Source organism: Mobula hypostoma, chromosome 17, assembly GCF_963921235.1.
Source record: "Mobula hypostoma chromosome 17, sMobHyp1.1, whole genome shotgun sequence".
In the NCBI taxonomy this organism is placed as follows: domain Eukaryota; kingdom Metazoa; phylum Chordata; class Chondrichthyes; order Myliobatiformes; family Myliobatidae; genus Mobula; species Mobula hypostoma.
In genome coordinates, this window is record NC_086113.1 from 43,939,961 (window position 1) to 43,963,235 (window position 23,275).

At 42.1% G+C, this 23,275-nt stretch overlaps 1 protein-coding gene across 8 annotated transcripts in view; it reads right to left on the minus strand.

Moving 5' to 3' along the window:
* Nucleotides 1-23,275, minus strand: part of LOC134357983 (catenin delta-2-like) — a 1,288,623-nt gene that overhangs the window by 586,654 nt on the left and 678,694 nt on the right. Inside the window, exon 1 of one of the 8 annotated variants that reach the window (XM_063069827.1) lies at nt 6,759-7,345. The exons of 6 other annotated variants lie outside the window; for them this stretch is intronic. The gene's annotated coding sequence lies outside the window, so the exon portion shown is untranslated. Of the gene's footprint in view, nt 1-6,285; nt 6,307-6,758; nt 7,346-23,275 lie in introns of those variants that run through there. One more of the 8 variants, XM_063069830.1, reaches the window with a different exon arrangement.

Below are 23,275 nucleotides of genomic sequence, written 5' to 3' on the forward strand. Positions count from 1 at the left end.
CTTCTGATTTCAGTGCAGTATCTCATAAACATGCAATACTTCTTTTAAAATTCCAGACATGTAATAAATCAAACAGAAATATATCTACATAAACACAATACCACATGGATATTATGTGTATGTATCCAATATTACAACAATGAGCTGCTTTATAATCCAAAATGTGTGTTCTCTCAGGCATTGACATTGAGTTTCCAACTTTATCTCGATGTGTGAATGAACACGAAGATCCACCCAGATTTGAAAAGATTGCAAGATGCCATGCCAAGAACAGCAAACTACTGAATACATAAGAATGAGGTGCTATCCCAGTGGAACTGCAACACAGGGCTATAGGGTACTGAAACACAAAAACCGCTTGCAATAGACAGAGCTAAAAGATCTCACAATCTACTGATCACATCAAAGCTATCCAGTCCCTTCACATGAATCATCATGACTAAAACACCAAAAGCAGAAGGTGAAACCATTCTTTATAATGAGGAAGCCTAGCAGGGGTGCCAATGATTAAAGTAGTTAAGACAGTAAGACATAGGAGCAGAATAAGACCATTTAGCCCATTGAGTCTCTTCTGCTATTCCATCAGGGCTGATCCTGGATCCTAGTCAACCCTTTACACCTGCCTTCTTGCCAAATCCTTTGATGTCCTGACCAATCCAGAAACTATCAACTTCTGCTTTAAATATACCCACAGACTTGGCCTTCACTACAGTCTATGGTAGAGCATTTCACAGATTGACTACTCTCTGGTAAAAACAAATTCCTCCTTATCTCTCAAACACGAGGAATTCTGCAGATACTGGAAATTCAAGCAACACACATCAAAGTTGCTGGTGAACGCAGCAGGCATTCTCATCCCCATCCCTCCCACTGATCTCCCTCCTGGCACTTTTCCTTGTAAGCGGAAAAAGTGCTGCACATGCCCTTACACTTCCTCCCTTACCACCATTCAGGGCCCCCAGACAGTCCTTCCAGGTGAGGCAACACTTCACCTGTGAGTCGGCTGGGGTGATATACTGTGTCTGGTGCTCCCGATGTGGTCTTCTATATATTGGCGAGGCCCGACGCAGACTGGGAGACCGCTTTGCTGAACATCTATGCTCTGTCCGCCAGAGAAAGCAGGATCTCCCAGTGGCCACACATTTTAATTCTACATCCCATTCCCATTCTGATATGTCTATCCACGGCCTCCTCTACTGTAAAGATGAAACCACACTCCGGTTGAAGGAACAACACCTCATATTCTGTCTGGGTAGCCTCCAACCTGATGGCATGAACATTGACTTCTCTAACTTCTGCTAATCCCCCACCTCTCCCTCGTACCCCATCCGTTATTTATTTATATACACACATTCTTTCTCTCTCTCTCCTTTTTCTCCCTCTGTCCCTCTGACTATACCCCTTGCCCATCTTCTGGGTTTCCCCCCTCCCCCTTTTCCTTCTCCCTGGGCCTCCTGTCCCATGATTCTCTCATATCCCTTTTGCCAATCAACCGTCCAGCTCTTGGCTCCATCCCTCCCCCTCCTGTCTTCTCCTATCATTTTGGATCTCCCCCTCCCCCTCCCACTTTCAAATCTCTTACTAGCTCTTCCTTCAGTTAGTCCTGACGAAGGGTCTCGGCCCGAAATGTCGACTGTACCTCTTCCTAGAGATGCTGCCTGGCCTGCTGCGTTCACCAGTGACTTTGATGTGTGTTCCTCCTTATCTCTATTCTATAAGGTCACCCCTCAAGTTTGAGGCTGTGCCCTCTAGTTCTGGATACCCTCACCATGGGAAACATCCTCTCCACATCCACCCTATCTAGTCCTTTCAACATTCAGTAGGTTTCAATGAGATTCCCCCGCATTCTTCTAAATTCCGGTAAGTACAGGCCCAAAGCTGTCATATATTCCTCATATATTAACTCCTTCATTCCCAGAAACATCCTCGTGAACCTCCTCTGGACTCTCTCCAATGACAACACATCGTTTCTGCGATATGGGGCCAAAAATTGTTGGCAATACTCTAATACACGTGTCTTATAAAGCCTCTGCATAATCTCTTTGCTTTAATATTCTATTCCCCTTGAAATAAAGGCCAAAATTGCATTTGCCTTCTTTACCACAGATTCAACCTGTAAATTAACCTTCTGGGAGGTTTGCATGAGAAGTCCCTCTACACATCTGATGTTTGAACCTTCTCCCCATTTAGATAATAATTCACACTATTGTTCCTTTTACCAAAATGCATTATCGTGCATTTCCCAATACTGTATTCCATCTGCAACTTTTTTGCCCATTCTTCCAATTTGTCTAAGTCCTGCTGCAATCTCATCGCTTTCTCAGCACTACCTACTCTTCCATCTATCTTCGTATCATCCACAAACTTTGCCACAAAGCCATCAACTCCATTATCCAAATCACTGACAAACAATGTGAAAAATAGCAGTCCCATGCTGACCCCTGAGGAATACCACTCGTCACTGGCAGCCAACCAGAAAAACTCCCCTTTATTCTCACCCGCTGCCTCTTGCCTGTCAGCCCATTCCTCTTTCCTTGCCAGTATATTTCCTGTAATGCCTTAGAATTTTATTTTGTTAAGCAACCTCATGTGTGGCACCTTATCAAATGCCTTCTGAAAATCCAAGTAAATGACACCCACTGCATCTCCTTTGTCTGCTCTGCTTCTTACTTCCTCAAAGACCTTTAACAGATTTGTCAGGCAAGATTTCCCATTATAGAAACCATGCTGATTTTCACTTATTTTAACATTAGTTTCCAAGTACCCCAAAACCTCATCCTTAATAAAAGACTCCAACAGTTCCCCAATCACTGAGGTTACGCTAACTGGCCTATAATTTCTTTCCTTTTGCCTTCTTCCCTTCTTAAAGAGTGAAGTGACATTTACAATCTTCCAGTCCTCTGGGACCATGCCAGAATCAAGTGATTCTTGAAAGATCATACCAATACATTTGCTATCTCTTCAGCAACCTCTCTGAGGACTCTGGGATGTAGTCCATCTGGTCGAGGTGACTTATCCAGCTTAAGACCTTTGAGTTTACTTAGTACTTTTTCTTTTGTAATAGCACTGGCACTCACTCCTGCTCCTTGATACTCATGGACCTCTGGCATACTGCTAGTGTCTTCCACAGTGAAGACTGATGCAAAGTACTTATTACATTCATCTACCGTTTCTTTGTCCCCCATTACTACCTCACCCACATCATTTTCCAATGGTCCAATATCAACTCTCATCTCCCTTTTATTTTTTATATAACTGAAAAATCTTTTGGTATCCTGCTAGTTTGCCTTCATCTTTTCCCTTCTTACAGCTTTTTTGGATTTTAAAAGCTTCCCATTCATCCAACCTCCCACTCACTTTTGCTACCTTATATGCCCTTTCCTCAGCTATTATCCAGTCCTTAACTTCTCTTGGCAGCCACGGTTGCCTATCCCTGTCATTTGAGAACAACTTCTTCTGAGAGACACATCTGTCCTGCGCCTTGCAAACTATTCCCAGAAACTTCTAAATAGCTGCAGACTTCAAGCGAAAAGCACTCAATAGCTGCAGTTGTACCTTGTATAATTAGAAGATGGTTGTGGTCATTGGACATTTATCTGGGTAGTCCCAAGATATCACATGGGGAGCTGCAGTAGACTCAATTGCTTTATCATAATCACATCAGTCACATTTCTAATACAAATTCAGGTTTATCGCACAATTTAATCCTTGCTAACTCTTGAATTTAAGTTGATAATTTTCAATGCATGCAACACACATAAAAGTTGCTGGTGAATACAGCAGGCCAGGCAGCATCTCTAAGAAGAGGTGCAGTCGACGTTTCAGGCCGAGACCCTTCATCAGGACTAACTGAAGGAAGAGTGAGTAAGGGATTTGAAAGATGGAGGGGGAGGGGGAGATCCAAAATGATAGGAGAAGAAAGCATCCTTGTTTCTCCCCCTCCCCCTCCAACTTTCAAATCCCTTACTCACTCTTCCTTCAGTTAGTCCTGACGAAGGGTCTCGGCCTGAAACGTCTACTGCACCTCTCCCTAGAGATGCTGCCTGACCTGCTGCGTTCACCAGCAACTTTTAGGTGTGTTGCTTGAATTTCCAGCATCTGCAGAATTCCTGTTGTTTGAGTTTTCAATGCATTGAATCTTTCTGTCATTAAATAAAAATTAGTAATTTCCAGATGAAGATTGTTCAACTAACTAGACTATAATTTTCTGGCCTTCCACTTTCAACATTCAGGCTTGGTATACAAGGAAAATTTATAATGAAGGCATCTGCAATGTTCTCCAACACCATCTTTAAAACATACAGTTGAAAATTACCCAGACTTGGAAATTTTTCATGCTTTAGTGATGATAATTTATAATGATTACTTTATATTGCTAATGTTACTCAGACCCTTCCCTGATATATTAGTCTATTCTGGATGTTTAACATGGTTCTTTACAGCAATAAAACACCGATGCAAAGCAATCCTCCAACATGTCTATTATCATTTTATTTTCAACATCACTGTTACGACGGTCCACATTGCTCTTGACAACCACTTCCTTCTCACCACATAATTGCACTTATTTTGCTACTTTTGATACCCCTGGCAGTTTTTTGCTCCAAATTTGCCACAATGAAGGTGCTGTGTGGCAGCAGACCACAGGAGTGAACATTGTGCTCAAAATTCTGGTCCACGCACAGATCTCAGAAGTCAATTCAATTTCCCCTCCTAGGGTGGTGTCCTATCTGCTGACTATCTCCGTTAGATTTCCAGCGTGCTTTATTCCACTAAGTATGTTGAGATGTTATTTTTATAGACACCATTACAATCATTTGAATGACCTCAAATGCCCAGTCACTACATCTGCGAGATTCTTATTGCTGTACATCATAGTTGGTATTGTAAATAGTGTACGTGGATATGCAAAACTATAAAGAGACATTAGTCTAAAGCGTGGCAGATGGATTTCAATGCAAGCAACTACAGGGAATTTTTGAATTCAAATACATAACTTCATGGGATAGTCTAAAAAATAAGGATAAATATACAAAGATAACCTACATTTTGGGGTCTTAACTAGTCAGGTGGATTACTAAGGTAAGGAAGTTTTATTAGCTTTATGCAAAGCTGCACTCGAATTGCCTCAGTATGTACATTTCTGGATACTGGACTTCATGAACGATATCTTGATTTTAGAAGTACTGCTGAGAGTCAATGGAATATTACAAGGTCTCCAGGGATTAGTTGATGAGGTAAGATCACTAAATTAGCTTTGTATTCCTAGAAGCTTGGAAACACCTGATCTTAGAAATTAAGCAACCTGAGCTCAAGGTTATTACTTGGTGGAAAATGCCCAGCAACACCAGGTGCAGTACTACTTTTTAATTCCCTAGGTATAGATAAAGGTGCGTCTTTGGGAGAATCTGAAGGCTAAATAGATTGGACACTTAGGCCAAGGTGTCTGATCTTAAAAAAACATAATTATAACTATTGAAATGGAAGCTAAGAAAGTCTTTTTTTTGATTCAAGAAATGACAACTGAAGTGTGGAAATCTTCAGAAAGCAGTCAATTTAAGATTAATTACTAGCTGAATAATAATTTACACTAGATAAGACTTCTTTCGGCCCAAGTTGGATGAATGGAATTTGCAAAGCAGTGAGCAACTTCTCTTTACATGGTAAAACAGAAGTAAGAAGTGGATTGGCCTATTCCTGTTTCTTTAAAATGCCAGTTGGGTTCTATATCAGGCTTTTGATGGTATTCAAAGTTAAAGCGCCTTCTCTGTTATTCTTGTTGCCGGGTGACAAGCAACTAAAAGCTCTCTATGCTTATTTTCAAATTGTGCTGGACTCGAAGCAGCAACACCCACTGTGAAAAACAAAGTGATAAATGGTTGTTTCAAACATGCAAAAATCTAAAATAAAACATTGCTTCAGTTGGAGGGTGACTGTTTCTTACTCCTTATCTCTTAGGTTCATTTGAAAACAGATCTTTTCTTCAGAACAGAAAAAGAAACATTTCCTGCTCATTTTATTAACACTATTTTCTTCCCTGCTTTTGGCTTCACTCACAATGAGCACCAATTTTCCCACTGCTATGCATCAATGTATCTAGAATGTGTTCAAGTACATCTCCTCAGGCATTTTCCAACTTCCCCTTCTGGAAAAAAAATACACAAACTACCTCTTGGATAATGCCCTCAAGATTGGCATGATATTGCCCCATTGTTCCACGTGGGAGAGAGAAAAAGGTTCATTTCGGAAGAATGCCTGTTTCGCATGCTCAAAGATCTCACCTACCTGAATCAGAAGCAATATTGGATGGCAAAGATCCCATGGCTTTACTTAAAAATTAGTGGGAGTAATTCCTTTTCCTACACAAATTGTAAATCCTAATTAACACTAAAACTTGCCATTCGTTTTACTGCTTTTCTGCAGTGTGGAAAATGCAGCCACATTTGCCATATTACCATCGTGGATAAAAGGTGATGTATGGGTTAAAAGGAGAAAGCGAGGGCCGGAGAGAAAGGCAGCTGTGAAACAGAGACCGGAAATGAAGAGAGATTTAGATGCAGAGAGGCGAGTTGCAGATGCAAGATCACAGAACTTTTCGCCCAGCAGCATACTGAAGAAAATTGATATTCAGCTTCGATTCTCAACGCAACCTGTACAATAAATACCGTAATATAGCTGTTCTCATTTTCACATTAAGATACATTTTTGAAACTGGCCTTTAACACAGTTAGAAATCCAATGTCCTTCTCTCTACTCACATATTTCAAATGACCCCTTTCTGAGGTGCCCTGCAATTTGAAATCAGGAAATGCGTCGCGGCCGCTCAGGGACTCTGCCGAGCCATCTGATCCTGGCTTCTTCTACCTCAGGATCTGGGAGCGTGGACACTCCGGTCCCTCCTGAACTTCCATTCCTTCACACAACTATCGACCGGTATCGGTTAATAGAGCGGCACATTCAGCTGGGGGAGAGCAGAGCTGGCGCACAACAATGCCTTCCTTATCTGCTGGACCACTTGTGGAGTCACTGTTTGATTCTACGCGATTTGCTGGTGTGGAAGACGAGTGTTTAAACCATTGTTACTTGCAGGAGACAGCCTGGCAGATTCAATTTACATTCCACTTCTTACATTCGTAATCTAAAGAGTTATGCTTTCTCCCTCCGCCGCTCCCCCCCCACCCCTCCAGATGGTGCATCAGACCACAGATTTTCTTCTGATTCCCTTGATTCAAATAAGAAGCCCACCCAGCGCAAGCAGCGGCCAGACTTCACATGGCGGGGGAGCGGCTCCCTACATTACCGAGAACAGCGCCCGCCGCTGAGTTTCGTGGCACATTCGCACACGTCAAACGCGGGTTGTCACGGCAGGGGGTGGAAAAAAGAGAGAAACGGGGCTTCGGGTCGTCTTGCCAAGCCTCTGCACCGCTCCAGCACCCACCTCGCCACTACATACGCGATGATATCTGCGTAGGATAAAGAGAAAATAATGGGTCCAATTGCACTGACCCTTGAAGGAAGGAGACTGCGTGAACATCACAATATAAGGAAAGGCCATTTGATCCCTGGGTCCCCATTCCTTTAACTCTTATTGTGACATCCATTAGAATTGTGAACAAGCCCAGCGACAATGATATTACTGCACAAAGTGTTAATCAGCACATAATTTATTATCATGTCTGCTCGTTTAACCCAGCTTTTGCAGCTAGTACGTACTTGCATGTATTTCCCGGTTCAGTTCATTACCCTTATTTATTTTACTGTTTCCAATATGTGACGAATTCTCCGTCACTCGCCAGAACACCACACATGTACCTGGAAAGATTCCGTCGTTGGAGTGACGGGCACACGTGAGGCTGGGACGGTCTTTCCCTGCATAAGAATTCCTCCCCTAGCGGGACTGAGAGCGGGATCGGGGGATGGGGCGGTGTGGGTTATGGAACAGACGTAGAAAGGGGCACAGCAGGGCACTCAGCGGCAGAGAAACTGCAAGGCAAGTGGGGAATTGTGGCCAGATGGATTGGGTAGAGCAGCGAGCACAACAGGAGATACGGGAGCACTGGGGAGTGGCGGGAGACAGATGAGAGTCAGGCTCACACAGTTGAATGGGAGGGAAAACAATGATAAACTGGTCAAGACTGGTCGATTATTTTCCAGTCAATGTGGCCGCCTCTCGAACGTGCGCTGCTGCCACCAGCTGGTACTCGGTGTAAACGTACCTCTTTTCGTTCCCGCTCGAGTTAATGGACAGCGGCTCAACGCCGCCGTCGGTTTAAACTTTAAACTACGTTATAAACTGCATGGATTGAGACCTCGATGTTTTGTAAAGATCACATAATAAGCAATGATCGACAGACGGAGGCTTCTAATATTGCAAATATAATACAGGAACAGGCCCTTCGGCCCACGATAGCTGTGTCGAACAACACACCAAATTAAACTAAATCTCCTCTGCCTGCACAGGATACATATCGCTTCATTCCCTGCGAATTCGTGTGTCTAAAAACCTCAACACCGCCAGCGCATCTGCTTGCACCACCACTCCTCACAGCCCGCCTGAAACAAGCTGAAGTCTACTTCATTGAGAAGGCAGAAAGACATGGCAGTGAGAAATTTACTGGGGAATTTGCGGCGCAACTGTCTAAATTAACAGACGGGCACAAATGTCTGCAGATGCTGTAATCTGGGCGGACGAACGAATTTCTGGAGGAACTCAGCAAGTCAAGCAGCATCTGTGTGTGTGGGCGGGGTGGGGGGTTTGTTACTTTGAGTGTAGTACTCCGATGCAGGCGTTTGACCCGAAACGCCGGCAATTCTTTTCTCCCATAGATGGTGCCCGATCGTTGAGTTTCTCCCACGTATCGGTCATTGTTTCACATTAGAAAGTGGCCTACTTTGTCACAAGCCATTGTTAAAACGAAGTCCATGTTTATACTTAAAGGAAATTAAATGGTTGTTTGAAAGAGAGAAAAAACATTATAAAGAGTAAGGGCTACTACTACGTCGACTCAGGTCGAGGGGGCCGGCGTCGGGCACGATGACGGACTCTCCACTTCTCCCTCTCCCGCATCAATGTTTTCAGTTCATCTACATTAGCCGCGCCGCTGTCTTCTGGGAGCGTGTTGACCATAGTCTTGGGAGGGCGCCCAGGGTTTATCCTCCCGATGCTTGGGCTCCCATATGATGACTAGGCTGGCAGGTAGCTCGGGGTGTGTCGTAGACAGTGCCCGGCCAGTTGCAGTCTTCTCGCCTCGATTTTAGTGGTGAGCATCGGTAGGTCGTCATAGAGCTCGACATTCGTCATGTGCTGTTGCCAACTCACGTCAAGAGCCATCCGGAGCATTCGTGTATAGCAACCATCCAGAGACTTTCGCATAGTCTTGGTGAGTGTCCACATCTCGCATCCGTACGTGAGAATGGACTCTATGACTGCTATGAAGATCCTCTTTTTAAGCCCTCTGGTCAGGTTCGACTTCCAGATTTCCTTCATGCCGTTCATAGCCCTCCACGCCAGCGCCTTCCGTATCTTTATGTCCTTCTCCGAACTCATCATTCTTGACCCGAGGTACTTGTAGTCAAAGACTTTCTCATTCTCTACGGTCTTGAGAGTACCTTAGTCGCAGTTAAACGCCATGTACTCTTGTTTTTTTAGCGTTTAGGTGAATCCAACTTTATTGCACTCAATTTCCACTTTTGTCAGTAGCTGCTGTGCTTCCTCCATCTGGTCAGAGAGCAGGACAATGTCATCTGCAAAATCAGGATCTGTGAGCGTAACTGGTCTGACCCTTTAGGTTCGCCCTGGTTTCATGGTAAAACCAAGCTTGCCATGAGCTTTGGTAGCTTGACGCAGAGCGTAATCAAGGACGATTATAAAGATGTGTCCTTGCAGCACACCAGCTAGGAGCTCGAACACTGCTGTTTCTCCGTCTGGTGATACAACTTTCGCCATGGTTTTGGTATAGCTGGACTCTATTGCTGTCAGTAGATGGTCTGGCACTCCGCGAGCTTTCAGGATCTTCAGCATTTTACCTCAGTGAATGGAGTCAAAAGCTTTGTGAAAATCGATGTAAGTAAGCACGGCTGGTAGGTTGTTCTTCTTGACTTCCTCGCTGATCCTACGGAGAGCAAGTATTTGCATTACTGTTGTGCGCTTCTGCCGAAAACCATTCTGATTGAATCTTAGCTTAGGGTCAATGGCGGTACGAATCCTGTTCAAGATCATTCGATTGTATAACTTTGCTAAGATGTAGGTCAAGCTGATACCGCGGTAGTTATCTGTGAGGGATCCAGACTTGGGGACTGGGATAATGTTTGAGAGTGACCACTGTTCTGGTTTGTTGCCTTTCATCGGTGCCGTATTACATATGTCCAGCAAGATGTCATCCAGGTCGCAGTTCTTCAGGACATCTGGTGGTATCCCATCTGGTCCAGCGCTCCTGCCCTGTTTGAGTGCATATTTGGCCTTCTTCAGTTCCTCAATGGTGAATGGGCCATCATCGATGTCGACTTGCGTTAGTATCGTGGGTATGTCCTCTTCTTCTTCCGTGATCGTTGAAGGGCTTCCCAGCAGGTTCTTAAAGTGGGTGAACCATGTCAGGACACGGTCCTCTGCTGTTTTACCACTTATGTGACCTGATGGGGACTTCTTCCCTCTGCTGATCTCATTGACTAGGTGCCATGCTTCTCCATGCTGCATGTCTTCATTAGCAGCTTCTATCTCTCTAATCCACTTCTTGCTGCGACGACATCAGGATGTTTCGAGATCCGATTCTCCTTGATTCGCTTCACCGTAGGCAAACTGTTTGTTGCATCTGCGTGTGAGTCTATGAGCCGTTGATAGCGGTCGGTGGCAGTATCTTCCTCCCCCCTTTCCAGTGGGCCAAAGCGATTTCTCACCTCCACTGTGTGCGCCTACGGTGAAGCGAATCAAGGAGAGTCGGATCTGGAAAAATCCTGATGTCGTCACAGCAAGAAGTGTGGTTAATGCTTGTCATGCCGAACTTAGAAGGAGCAAAACAGAAGAGCTAAGAGACAAGTTCAAGACAGCAAAAAAGAATCTCTTTGCCACCTACGACTGACTGAAGGAAGAAGAACTAGCTGAGAGGATTAGAGAGATAGGAGCTGCTAATGAAGACATGCAGCATGGAGAAGCATGGCACCTAGTCAATGAGATCAGCAGAGGGAAGAAGTCCCCATCAGGTCACATAAGTGGTAAAACAGCAGAGGACCGTGTCCTGACATGGTTCACCCACGCTTGAAGAACAGGTTGTGAGGAGAATGCCTTCAGTCTATCTTCTCCTTGGGACCTGTGTCTTTGGGGTGCCGTAGGCTAGGTCTCGCTTGCATTGACACTACTCTGTGGTCAGAACTGACCGAGTTGAAGGTGCTGTAGGCTTCTGTGTTGATCACACAATTACACCATTTTGTTCTTACGAGGATGTAATCGAGCTGTTTCCTGTAGGTGGAGGCTCCGTTTTTATATGTCCACAGTTTACCAGCTCGCTTATTGAATTGTGTGTTGGCGGCAATGAGACTGTGTTCCTGGATGAAATCAACTAGATATTGTCCATTTCTGTTGGTGAAGTCTTGGCATGAGTATGGAACATCTTCCAGTCTGACCTGGGCATTAAAATCGCCTAGCACAGCCAGGAAGTTATGTGCCGGTATTGAAGTGACAGCTTGGTGAAGTTTACTGTAGAAGGCCTCCACCTCCTTCTCCTCGCTGCAGTCGTGCGGGGAGTAACAGATGATGACAGAGGTTGCCGGGTTTCCGTCGAATTCCGCAGTAACGATTCCGTCACTGACTGAGACTACACCCCTCAGTGCCTTTTTCGCTTTGCTGTTCAACATCAGCCCTATTCCACCTTGTGCTGACATCATCGTCAGCTCTCTCCATGCGGACGAGGTGATGAGGTGCATCCCCTCTACCTGTGAACCTTATCTCTTTGTCAGGGTGTACATGACGGTGTTCTTGGATCCCCAGGGTGGAGATCTCGTAGCTGCTTGCCTGTGATGCCAACTCTGTGCATCGAGGCAGGAGGCGGATGGTGTTTGCGTTGAAGGTTGAGATGATCGTTTTTACCTTACAACACAAAAGAGGCACAGTTCGCTCGACCCCCTTGTCGGACTCAACCTCCCCTGTGGGGTTTGAGGTTGCATCTTAATACTGCCTGTCTCGGCCAGGCTCTGGGCGTAAGAGTAAGGGCATAACGAGTAATGCCACTGCCTCCCAGTTCTATAGACTTAGGTTCAAACCCGACCTCCGGTTCTGCTTGTATGGAGTTTGCACATTCACCCTGTGATCATGTGGATTTCATCTGGGTGTTACGGTTTCCTCCTGCGTTCCCTAGGCATGCCAGTTGATATGTTAATTGGTTAGGATAAATTGTCCCTAGTGTTCAGGTGAGTGTGGAGTATAGGTGAGGTTAGCGGAAATAGCTGCTTGATGGCCAGTATGGGCTTGATGGTGCAAATGGCCTGTCTCAATAGAATCTTAGGATTCTAAAACTTTAAATGGAAAAGTGAGAAAACTGAGGTGACCCTCATAGTGGTAGGTACTGTTAGACTTCCGGTTGAATGGTTGGTTTCTTTATACCATGACAATCACAGAGATAGTCTAGAGTAATTCAATCAGCAATGATGGCAAAAAAAATCTTTCTTGATACTGGAAGTTTTTGAGTAATTCAAACATCTAAAATTCTTACCCTTATTTTGAAGTCCTACCGTGGCTTCATCCTTCCCATTTCTGTAAACTTCTCTGACACTTCAATCCTTTCTGATCTCTGCATTCCTCAGCTATAGCCTCCTGCACACCCTGATTATCTCTTGGCCACCATTTCCATCGATGCCAAAAGCTATCTAGGGGTCAGGTTCCAGAATCATTCCCCATAGAACTCTCCATCTCTTTCTTTGACATCCCTTAAAAGACTCCTTAAAACCTGCCTCTTTGGTCAAACACTTGTTCAAGTGTACTGATAAATGCAAAGGCAAACTGTGCTTTCTTCTTGCTGATATTTAACCTAACAATCCAGAAGTAAAAATCACTTCCTACTCTCCTGTCTTCACACCTCTACAGTGTAACTCATTTCCCCAAACAATTACTGCACACATCTACAATTTGACCTTAATATGAGTTCATGGGTTTGTGGTGTCATGGCAGTGTAGTGGTTCAAGTTACAAAGTTCAAAAAGGATCTAGTGCTTTTCCGGTGTATATGATGAACAAATTCTTCTTGGGCATTCAACCAGGTATAGGTACCAATTATAACGGACGTTTTGATGACCAACTCTGCAATCTTCATCAGGGATGATGCCTGGACATGTCTAATCCAATGGTATTCATACCCCTGTAGTCTGTCCCTCTTGATTGGTTGGTCCTCATCCCATCAGGTTTCCGTTCTCCCACTGGGCTAGACATGCCCAGGCATCGTCACTGATGAAGATGGCAGAGTTGGTCATCGGAACATTGGTTATAATCGATACCTGTACCTGGCTGGAAGCCTAGGAAGAGTTTATTTATTCAAAGTTGGTCTGGTATTGGGGGGGTGGAGGGCTACTGCACAGGATCGAAGTAAGCTGCAGAAAGTTGTAAAATTAGTCAGCTCCATCACGGGTATTAGCGTCCATAGTATCCAAGACATCTTCAAGGAGCAGCGCATCATAAAGGTGGCATCCATCACTAAGGACCCCAACCACCCAGGTCATACCCTCATCTCATTGTTACCATCAGGAAGGAGGTACAGAAGCCTGAAGGCACACTGTCTGTGATTTAGGAACAGCTTCTTCCTCTCTGTCATCTGATTTCTCAATGGACATTGAACCCATGAACACTACCTCACTACTTTAAAAAAAATATTTCTGCACTACTTATTTTAATTGAACTATTTAATATACATATTTATACTTACAGTAATTCAGTTTTTTTCTATATTTATCATGCATTGCATTGTACTGCTGCCGCAAAGTTAACAAACTTCATGACATATGCTGGTGATATTAAACCTGATCCCGATTCTGATTCTGTCACCTTATACAACCCTGAGATTCATCTTCTTACAGGCGTACTTAGTAAATCCAAGAATCAATGAAAGACCGCACCCAACAGGGCAGACAAACAGCCAATGTGCAAAACAGTCTGTGCAAATGTAAAAGAGAAAAAATAATGATTAAACAAACAATAATTATCGAGAACTTGAGATGAAGAGTCCTTGAAAGTAAGTGATAGGTTGTGGAACAGTTCAATGATGGAGTGAGTGAAGTTAACTGAAGCTGAATTAACACAATGCTGTTGCAGCTTGGGGCACTCTGGAGCTTGGAGTTCAATTCTGGCACTGTCTGTAAGGAGTATGTATGTCACCCCTGGGAATGAGGGGATTCCTCAGTCTACATGTTCCAATTTCCTCCTGTAGTCTAAAGACTTTATACTTTATACTTTATTGTCGCCAAATAAGTAGTACTAGAACATACAATCATCACAGCGATATTTGAATCTGCGCTTCACACTCATATTAAAAATTAGTTAAAATTAGTAAATTATAAATCATAAATAGAAAATAGAAAAATGGGAAGTAAGGTAGTGCAAAAAAACCAAGAGGCAGGTCCGGATATTTTTATATTATTTTATATATCTTATATTATTTTATCCGGATAACATACTGGTTAGTAGGTCAATTGGTTATTGTAAATTGTCCTGTGCTTAGGCTAGGGTTATATGGATAGGGTGCTGAGTGGTGTGGCTTGTTAGGCCGGTAGGGCCTGTTCCATGCATTACCTATAAACAAACATAAATAAATCCATACATACATATATGCCTGGGAGTCAAAGTCAAATTAACTCTTCTGAGGCACTTTGGGATTCTTTAAGCTTTCCCTGTTGGTCCTCACAAAGAATCAATAAACTCAAAAACTAATTTTGATTTCTATTGGATGAAACCACGTGATTTCAAAGCAATCATGATGTAATCAAATTGTACTGTCTCATTTAGAATCATACCATATGGCAATTGCCCCTTTGGCCCAACAAGCCCCATCAACCACTCAACTAGATTAATCCTACATTAATCTGACGTTTATTCTCCCTATGTCCCATCAAACCTGCACAGGCACCCCATGGATTCCACCCATCACCCACACAATAGTTCCCAATTAGCCTACTAATTGTCTCTGTGATGTGGAGAAAACTGGAGGACCCTGAAGAAATCAATTTGGCTAAATCTACGCAGACAACACCCAGGATTGCTCCCGGGTCTCTGGAACTCAATTACATGCACCACTAAGCCATTGGGGTAATGTCATTTAAAAAATATGACAATGTCAAATTATGCCTTTGAACACTGTGAAGCACTGTGGAACATTTTGCTACATTAAAGAAACCTACTGCAATTGATAGATTTTATGGCTAAAGCATAAATTTCCAATATACATGCTTTAAGTTACAATTATGTATCTGCAGTGTTTTGTTAACCATTTGTTTCATTTTTGCCATTACTGACCCACCTTGTAACACGTTAAGTAAATTATTTATAATTACCTGCTTTGGATACTTCAAAATTGTTCATGTTGAACTTTGATATCAGTAGATTATTCAAAGTTATCAAGCCTAGCTCCTCTACTAGATCAGGCACGTTCAGAGTCAACTAGTCCAGGGATTTAATCTCAAAACCAAAAGCTGCCTGGAACAACCCCAATTGAACAGCTCAATTAATAAACAATTAACTCACTAAATATGTGATGCCCATAACAGCAAGAATATCCAATTATATCAGAGCTGTCTGTATAAAAGCGGAATCTGATTATACTGCGTTAACAATCTGGGAAAGGGAAGAAATGATTCTCAAAGTAAAACATAGGAAGATATACTCTGACAAGTTTTCAATGTTCCACAATTCTGAAAAGTAAACAGGAAACTTAACCATTTCCATTACTGATTTGAGAATTAGACCTAGGTTACAATGCAATAAAATATCCCTTAAAATTGCCAACAGACTAAATTTACAGAAACACAAACATCGGTGTTCATTGTAACAGATGTACGAAATGAAAGCCAATATATGGAAAAAACCACAGACAATGGAGGAAGACACAAGACCTGCCCCAGACTGTAAAAGTTGCATTACCTATGAAGTTGGGCTTTCCAAGACTGCCCAACACAATCAGAATGCCAGTATGCCAAATGAAATAGTGCAAACAAATGCTGGCAATGGCTTAGAGTCATGGCCACAAATCCATTCTTGATCCTCTGCCTTCACAATAAGCCAAGTGTATGCTGATAAACACTCCTTTAAGAATTGCTGGTCTGATTAACATAAATTTAAAAAAGGTAATATTATAATTTAGATTATCCAGCAGATAATTGGCACCCAATTGCCCACCACTGAGAACATCTACCATAAATGCTGCCTGGGCAGGGCGAAAAGCATTATCAGGGATGCATCTCACCCTAATCATGGACTTTTTACTCTCCTCCCATCTGGTAGGCGCTACAGGAGCCTCTGCTCCCACACCAGCAGGCACAGGAAGAGCTTCTTCCCTGAGGCTGTGACATTGCTGAACCTCTCATCACAGTGCTAAGCAGTATTGCATCTGTATTGTACTGTCTCAGTACTTTTATATTTGTGTGCTGTAGCACTTCCTTTAAATTCACAGTTATTTTGTAAATAACACTATTCTTTGCATTTCTGGTCAGATGCTATATGCATTTCATTGGCTTTGTATCTGTACTCGGCACAATGACCATAAAGTTGAATCTAATCTAATCTAATCTAGAAGCCTAATAGATTTTTGCCAATCATCCAATCATTTGGATATCAGTGGCAACCATGTTGGTAACAAATACACTTCCTTGGAGGGAAATCTGAGTGCCTATCTTTAGAGGAAGTGACAAAGAGGATGGTAAGGTATTGGATGTTGGATACAGCAGAATATCACGTGCAACAAGTTCCTTTCAAAATTTCCTCTCTTCATATTATGACTGGATATGAGCTATTAAACCAAATTTAAGTTATATTTCTCATCACAAAGATTAACCTTACACATAAAATCATTATGATAAATTGTAACATTAATATTTCCCTTAATTATTATGAATTAAATAAAGCCTATAACAGAATATCATGTGCAACAACTTTATTTCAAAATGTCTTCTCTTCATACTATGACTGGACACAAGTTTTTAAAAATTATTCTTGAATTGGAAGAAAGTAAGGTTTAATGTATGGCAAGATCTCAAATTCCAACTATCCTACACCAGAAAGAAAGCCACGCCCATAAAAGAAACATGACAGAGAATAATAACAAAATTGAATCCATAAACTGTGACTATTGAGAGACATTTCGAAAGATGTGTCAAATTTTCTTCTTAGTCTGTAAGAACATGCAAGGCAATTTATCTAAGTGGTTCTAAAAATGGAGGAAAGATGAAAATGTTTTTAGAAATAAAAGTTTCAAATGTGCTTTAAAAAAAACAAACTAGGATTTAAGTTCAAGTTAATTATCATACATGAATACTGCCAAACAAAACAGCATTCCTCTGGGACCAAGCTGCAAAACTTAGTACCAACTGTCATACACAACACAAAGCACATATAGCACATAAAAGATACCAAGTAAACATACAGTCACACTGTATATGTATGTATAGCCAAAATCCCTGAGTGGCATGTCCTGTAAATTGATGGTGCATGGGTGTTATCAGCAAGAACAAACAGTTCTCAGCGTTCCACAGACGAACGTACGAATGCAGGTAATCCAGCTTGTCATTCCACCATCGAGCACCAGGAAGCAGCATTGATGGAGGGACCAACCCCCAACCCACCATGGACGCTGTGCTACACCACCTCCAGTGTCTCCTCTTCTGGGCTGCTGCGAACGGGCAAGCCCCTGGTTTGAAGCCTGGTCCTTGGTACAACCAAGGTCACACAGTTACACAGCATCTATCTCACCAATAAACTAGGGAATAGACTTGCTGTATTTTACATTACCATTGTCTAACAGGGTCTTGTGATCGCAAGAGAAAAATCCAGGATAGTCACTCACTGTTAGACAGCACACCACTTTCAAGTACCAACTCTGATGCTGTCCTGTATCAGGCAGTAACACGGTGCGCACAAACTCCAACTTCTCCACCACCGACCTGCAGTACTCGCAGTCCTTAATGTCCAGCATTCTATCATGATTGTAAGAAAGACGTTTAAAAAACAGAAAAACATCTTTGGTTGGCCCCTGAGAGGCCACTGCATCTGAAAGCGTCATCATCTTACCGACATCTTAAACTCCCAAGAGAGGCAAGGTGGTCCATAGCAGTTTTATCTATTTTGTTTCTTGCTAGAATTATGAAAGATCTTTTATACAGAATATCAATAATGCAGCTCATATGCTCCTTTTATAGTGCCTATAACTTTTGATGCTTCTATTTCAGTTATTAATCTTATAGCGACACTAAGTATCGAGATTTTTATCTTGCTAAGTTCTGTCGAACGCTTGGACCTTATGTCACCGGGGTATTCTAACACTCGGGAGTAATAGTATAGGAATTGTGTTTGTCATTTTATAAAAGCATGATAACACGCATTTCGTGATAGGTCATATTTCTAATGCTTTTATTTAACATGCTTCTCTACTCGCTCAAATTCTATATTCACAAGTCAGAATTCAGCAGCTACACAAATTGAAAAGTTAAATGGGCAGTGAAGAAGATAAACAAAAGAAAACAAATCAATCTTCACTCAATTATCAACATTGGTGATTTTAAACCAGTCAGCTTGGCACGCAAGTTAAAACAAACTGCTGAAAATAGCCTTGTTGCTTTTTCAAATACACAATAATAAAACTGCTCTGTAAAATTCTCTTTTATGCATTTGAATACCTTCATTAATCGTTCACAGAATCTCTCTTGGGGGTTAAGTTGACATTCTTACTGTAACAATTACTTTTGTCAGCTGAAGAGATTTACAGCTGCAACTCTGCCGGCAAATCCCAGGGGGCTGAAATCAGAATGAGTGCACAGCACAGCATCTCCCATCATGCGTCAGTGGCATCCACTCTGCTTTCCTTGGGATCAAAGAGCAATTACAAATTAGTTAATTTACATGATTAAAAAAAGAAGATTGTCTTAGTATTCTCTTGCACCCTCCAATTCCGTCCTTATCTGTTCTCATAAAGTTCTTAATTCCTCCATTCACAGCTAAGATCTCAGTGGCCACAGGCTCGAACCCTGCAGTCCACGAATCTCTGGCATCCATTAAAATTTCTGACCAAGCTTTTGGTTCCCTGATATTCTAATGCAGCTTAGTTTCAAATGCTACTCCATAAATTGCATTGAGATATTTTACGACGATACAGGAAATACATAAGCACATATTGTTTTTCAGTGTGATGGCTGGAATGTGATGTCAACGCCATTATCCTCTTCTCCACACATCCATACTTGGCCAAGAAAACTTCAGCTGTAAATCTTTTTGAAAAGGGGCAAGATATCCATTGGAATAAGTTACTTCTGAGCAGTCACTAGAGACCTTGATCAGGGCTGTGAATCCTACTTCTTCTCTCTCTAATGCAAGAAGAGAGAAGGCAATCCTACACACAAAACATAGCCACTTTGAGGCCCAATTACAGAGCCCTGCACACTACTAATCTAGGATAACAAGCACAAGACCACATCTGACTGAAAAGAAAATTGCTGAGTATTTTTAAATAGTGGGAGACTGAAAGGTGTTGGTATTCAGAGAAAACTGGGTGCACTTCCACAAATTACTGAAAGTTAATGTGCAGGTACAAGACAGCAATTAGGGAGGCAAGTTGTACATTGCTTTTATTTCAGGAGGACGTGTGAAGAGTAGAGACATCTTGCTGTGCTTATACAGTCCTGGTCAGAATGTGTCTGGAATATCGTGCACAGCCCTCGTCTCCTTAATTAAGGAATTATGTGTTTGTGATGGCATGATTGCTCTGAAAGTTCACCAGAGTAATTCCTTGGATGGCAGGTGTCAGTATGAAAAGAGTTTAAGCAGAAAATGTGTGGTGATATCACCGAAAGATAGAAAATTCTGAAGGTGCTTTAAGAGAGTATTGATGTTTCCCCTGGCTAGAGTGTCAGAATAAGGGCTTGACCATTCATTGCTTCAACAAGAAGAGCTTTCTTCACCCAGAAGGTAAAGAATCTTTGGAATTAATTCCATATCCAAGGGGACTGCAGATGCTTAGTCGCTGAGTATATTTAAGACAGACTGTATATATTTTTTGGTGCTAAGTTAATCAAGGAATATGAGGTCTGTGCGGGGAAGTGGAGCTCAGGTAGAAGATGAGCCACAATTCTATTTAATGCTTGGAAAGGCATCTGGGACTGAATGGCCCACTCCTGCTTCCACTTCTTAGGTTTAGTAAGCATCATTACAGGATAATCTGGTTAAAAGTTGCTAGTGAAAATTGAATTATTATAAGATCAGCCTGTTGGGATATCCTGAGGTTGAGAAATGCACTGAGGATATGAAGTTCTTTGTTCAGAGCTGAAGATTCAAAATGGAACACTCAGGAATCTTTATGGCACCCCTTCATTTGCTTCAAATCACTTTATCTCATCTTGTTCTGAAATCTACTTCCACTTTGCTGCAAATATGAAATTGCTCTTGCAGCCCTTGATAGATTTGTTTGGCCACAGCGACACGAGCAAAAAGCGTCTTGCTGTTCTCACCTATTATCTCCTCGCTACTCTCTTTCTTCAACAAATGTCAGCTTACAGTGCCGGCCACTCAGCAAAGCACAACCTGTGGGATTTCTAAATGTCATTTCCGCAGAAAAACCCAGCTAAATCATGAAGTTGTGTATGGACAGAGCCCTGGGCTTGGTTCAACAAGAATGATAAAACAATTGTGTGTGTCTGGGGAATTAAGGGAACACAGGAACACAACAAAAAAATTCTACCTGAGGCATGTGAAAGAAGTCAAGTTAGGTCAATAATGACAGGCTCATCACCAGCACAAATAGGATAAATTCAGAGTAAAGTTACAGCCTCATTTTCTTACTGTCTGAAGAAGAAGCAATGTTGACCTTTTCTACCCAGTTGTTAATCCATGGTTAATCTCAAGGATTTTATTCACCACTTTGCTTCACAAATGTTAGCTCTGCTATCAATACAAACATTGCTGTGGCAATTTTGTGGCCTTCTGCTTCTAATCATATTATTTGGGCATGAAGATAGATCTATATTTCGGTGGAGGTGGTCAGAACAATAAAGGAAAACAATGACAACTCATACAACTGAGAGTGGCCAAAATTATAGACATAGGGATTGTACTTTGTCAGTTAGCAAGAAAATTCATGAAACATTAATACAATTGTGCTCCAGTCTCCTCACAGAAAATCCCCTATCTCATGATGATAAGAGTTACTGTTATGTTTAGATTACATCATCCATTTAATACTTTGTGTCATAACACTCTGGCAAGATGACACATCAAAAACAATTGTCTGCGGCTCTTATATATTGCAACTCAACAGATCAGTATTTGCAAGTTGCAAGGAATAGTAAAATTTCATTTAATATTTTTGTTTTTAGGGTATCCTGACAAAGGAGTAACTAGTCATAGATGGCTCAGTCACAGAATCTCATCTCCTCATGCAATCCAACACTCACTTACATTTACTCATGTATTCAGTACCCTGGTATTCAGCCCCCAGCCCTTTGCTCACATAAGTGAGTATTACAACCAGGGATTTTGATCAATTTAACTGAGCATTTTTATTTGTGAATCATATGCTCCTTTTTTCACAGTAGAGATGCCCTCACCACAAAAAAAAACAGGGAAAACTGTAAAGCATGAAAAATTAAACATTCAGAAACTGAAATGTCAGCAGTTCATCCCCCTTTGCTCAGTACTTAGTTGAGCCACCTCCCGTAGCTATTACAGACAGTGGTCTTTTTGGTAAGTCTCTATTTGCTTTGCACAACGTGATGGAGCAAGGATTGCCCATTCCTCCTTGCAAAACTGTTCAAACTGTGCCAGGTTAGGTGGGGAGCAGCAGTGCACAGCAATCTTGAGGTCTTGCCAAAGATGTGCAGTGGGGTTAGGGTCAGGACTCTGAGTGAGCCACTCAAGAACACCAGCTTTCTTCATTGGAAGCCACTTACTTCATGGTTGCTCTGGCAGGTGCATTGGGTCATTGTCCTGCTGATAGACAAGCTTCCTCCTCAGTTCAAGCTTTCTGGCAGAGCTTCTGACCAGATTCCTAATCCCTGCTGCTGAATAGCATCCCCAGAGCATGATGCTACTCTATCTCTGTTTTATTATGTGAGTACATAACGGAGAACTTCAGTTCCCCAAGTGTGCAATATGAGTAGTTCACCTTGGAACTAGAAGTGACATTGGTGAGCTGGTTGCACGCACTCAGGTCGAGCTGAAGCCAGAACTGGAGTGTCTTGTAAATAAATATGTGCTAGTGCTCTTACCCACACTGTTTGTCTTTATTAAGAACAAAAACATAACAAACTTCACCATACTTTACAGAAAGGATGGTGCTATCTGGATGATGCACAATATTAGATTTATGCCCGACATACAGTTTAGTTTGAGACCAATATGTTCCACTTTAGTCTCATCCAACCACAAGGCCTTCTTACACATCTTTACAGTACCTTCTAAGTGATACTTTGCAAGGTCTTTACGGGCAAGGACATGCTTTTTTTTAAAAGCCAGGGCTTCTTTCTTGCCACTATTCCATAAGTACCCTTTTTGTGCAAGGGCTTAGAGATTGTGAAGCCATGAACTTCATCTCTAGTTGCAGCCACTGACTTCTGCAGCTCATTCAAGTGACTGATAACGTCACAGTAGCCACTCGTACAAGTGCCTTTCTTCTCCGGGGACTAAGTTTAGAGGAGCGGACTGACCTAGGCAGCATGGCTGTGGTTTCATTTTTTCCGACTTTTTAATGATGGACTGCACTGTGCTCTCAGGTAATAGGTTAGATTTACCACAGTACATAATTATCTATTTAAATGTTTATTTTGCTTTTATATCATCTCAATGTGTACTTAAGAATGTATAAATAATTGTAGTTTTATACATATAAAAAAATGGAAAAGGTTATATGTGTGAAAAAAGTACATGATAATTGTGAACTCCTTATCCAAATAAAAATAAAATTAAAAAAAAAAAGAAATAGTCTTGTACCCATCCCCAGGTTTATGCTTCTCCATTGTAATTTCCTTGACTTGTCTTGAATGCTCTTTTGTCTTCTTTTTGGTTTGGTCTGTTGAAAATCTACCACACTTTTGGACCTTACAACGAG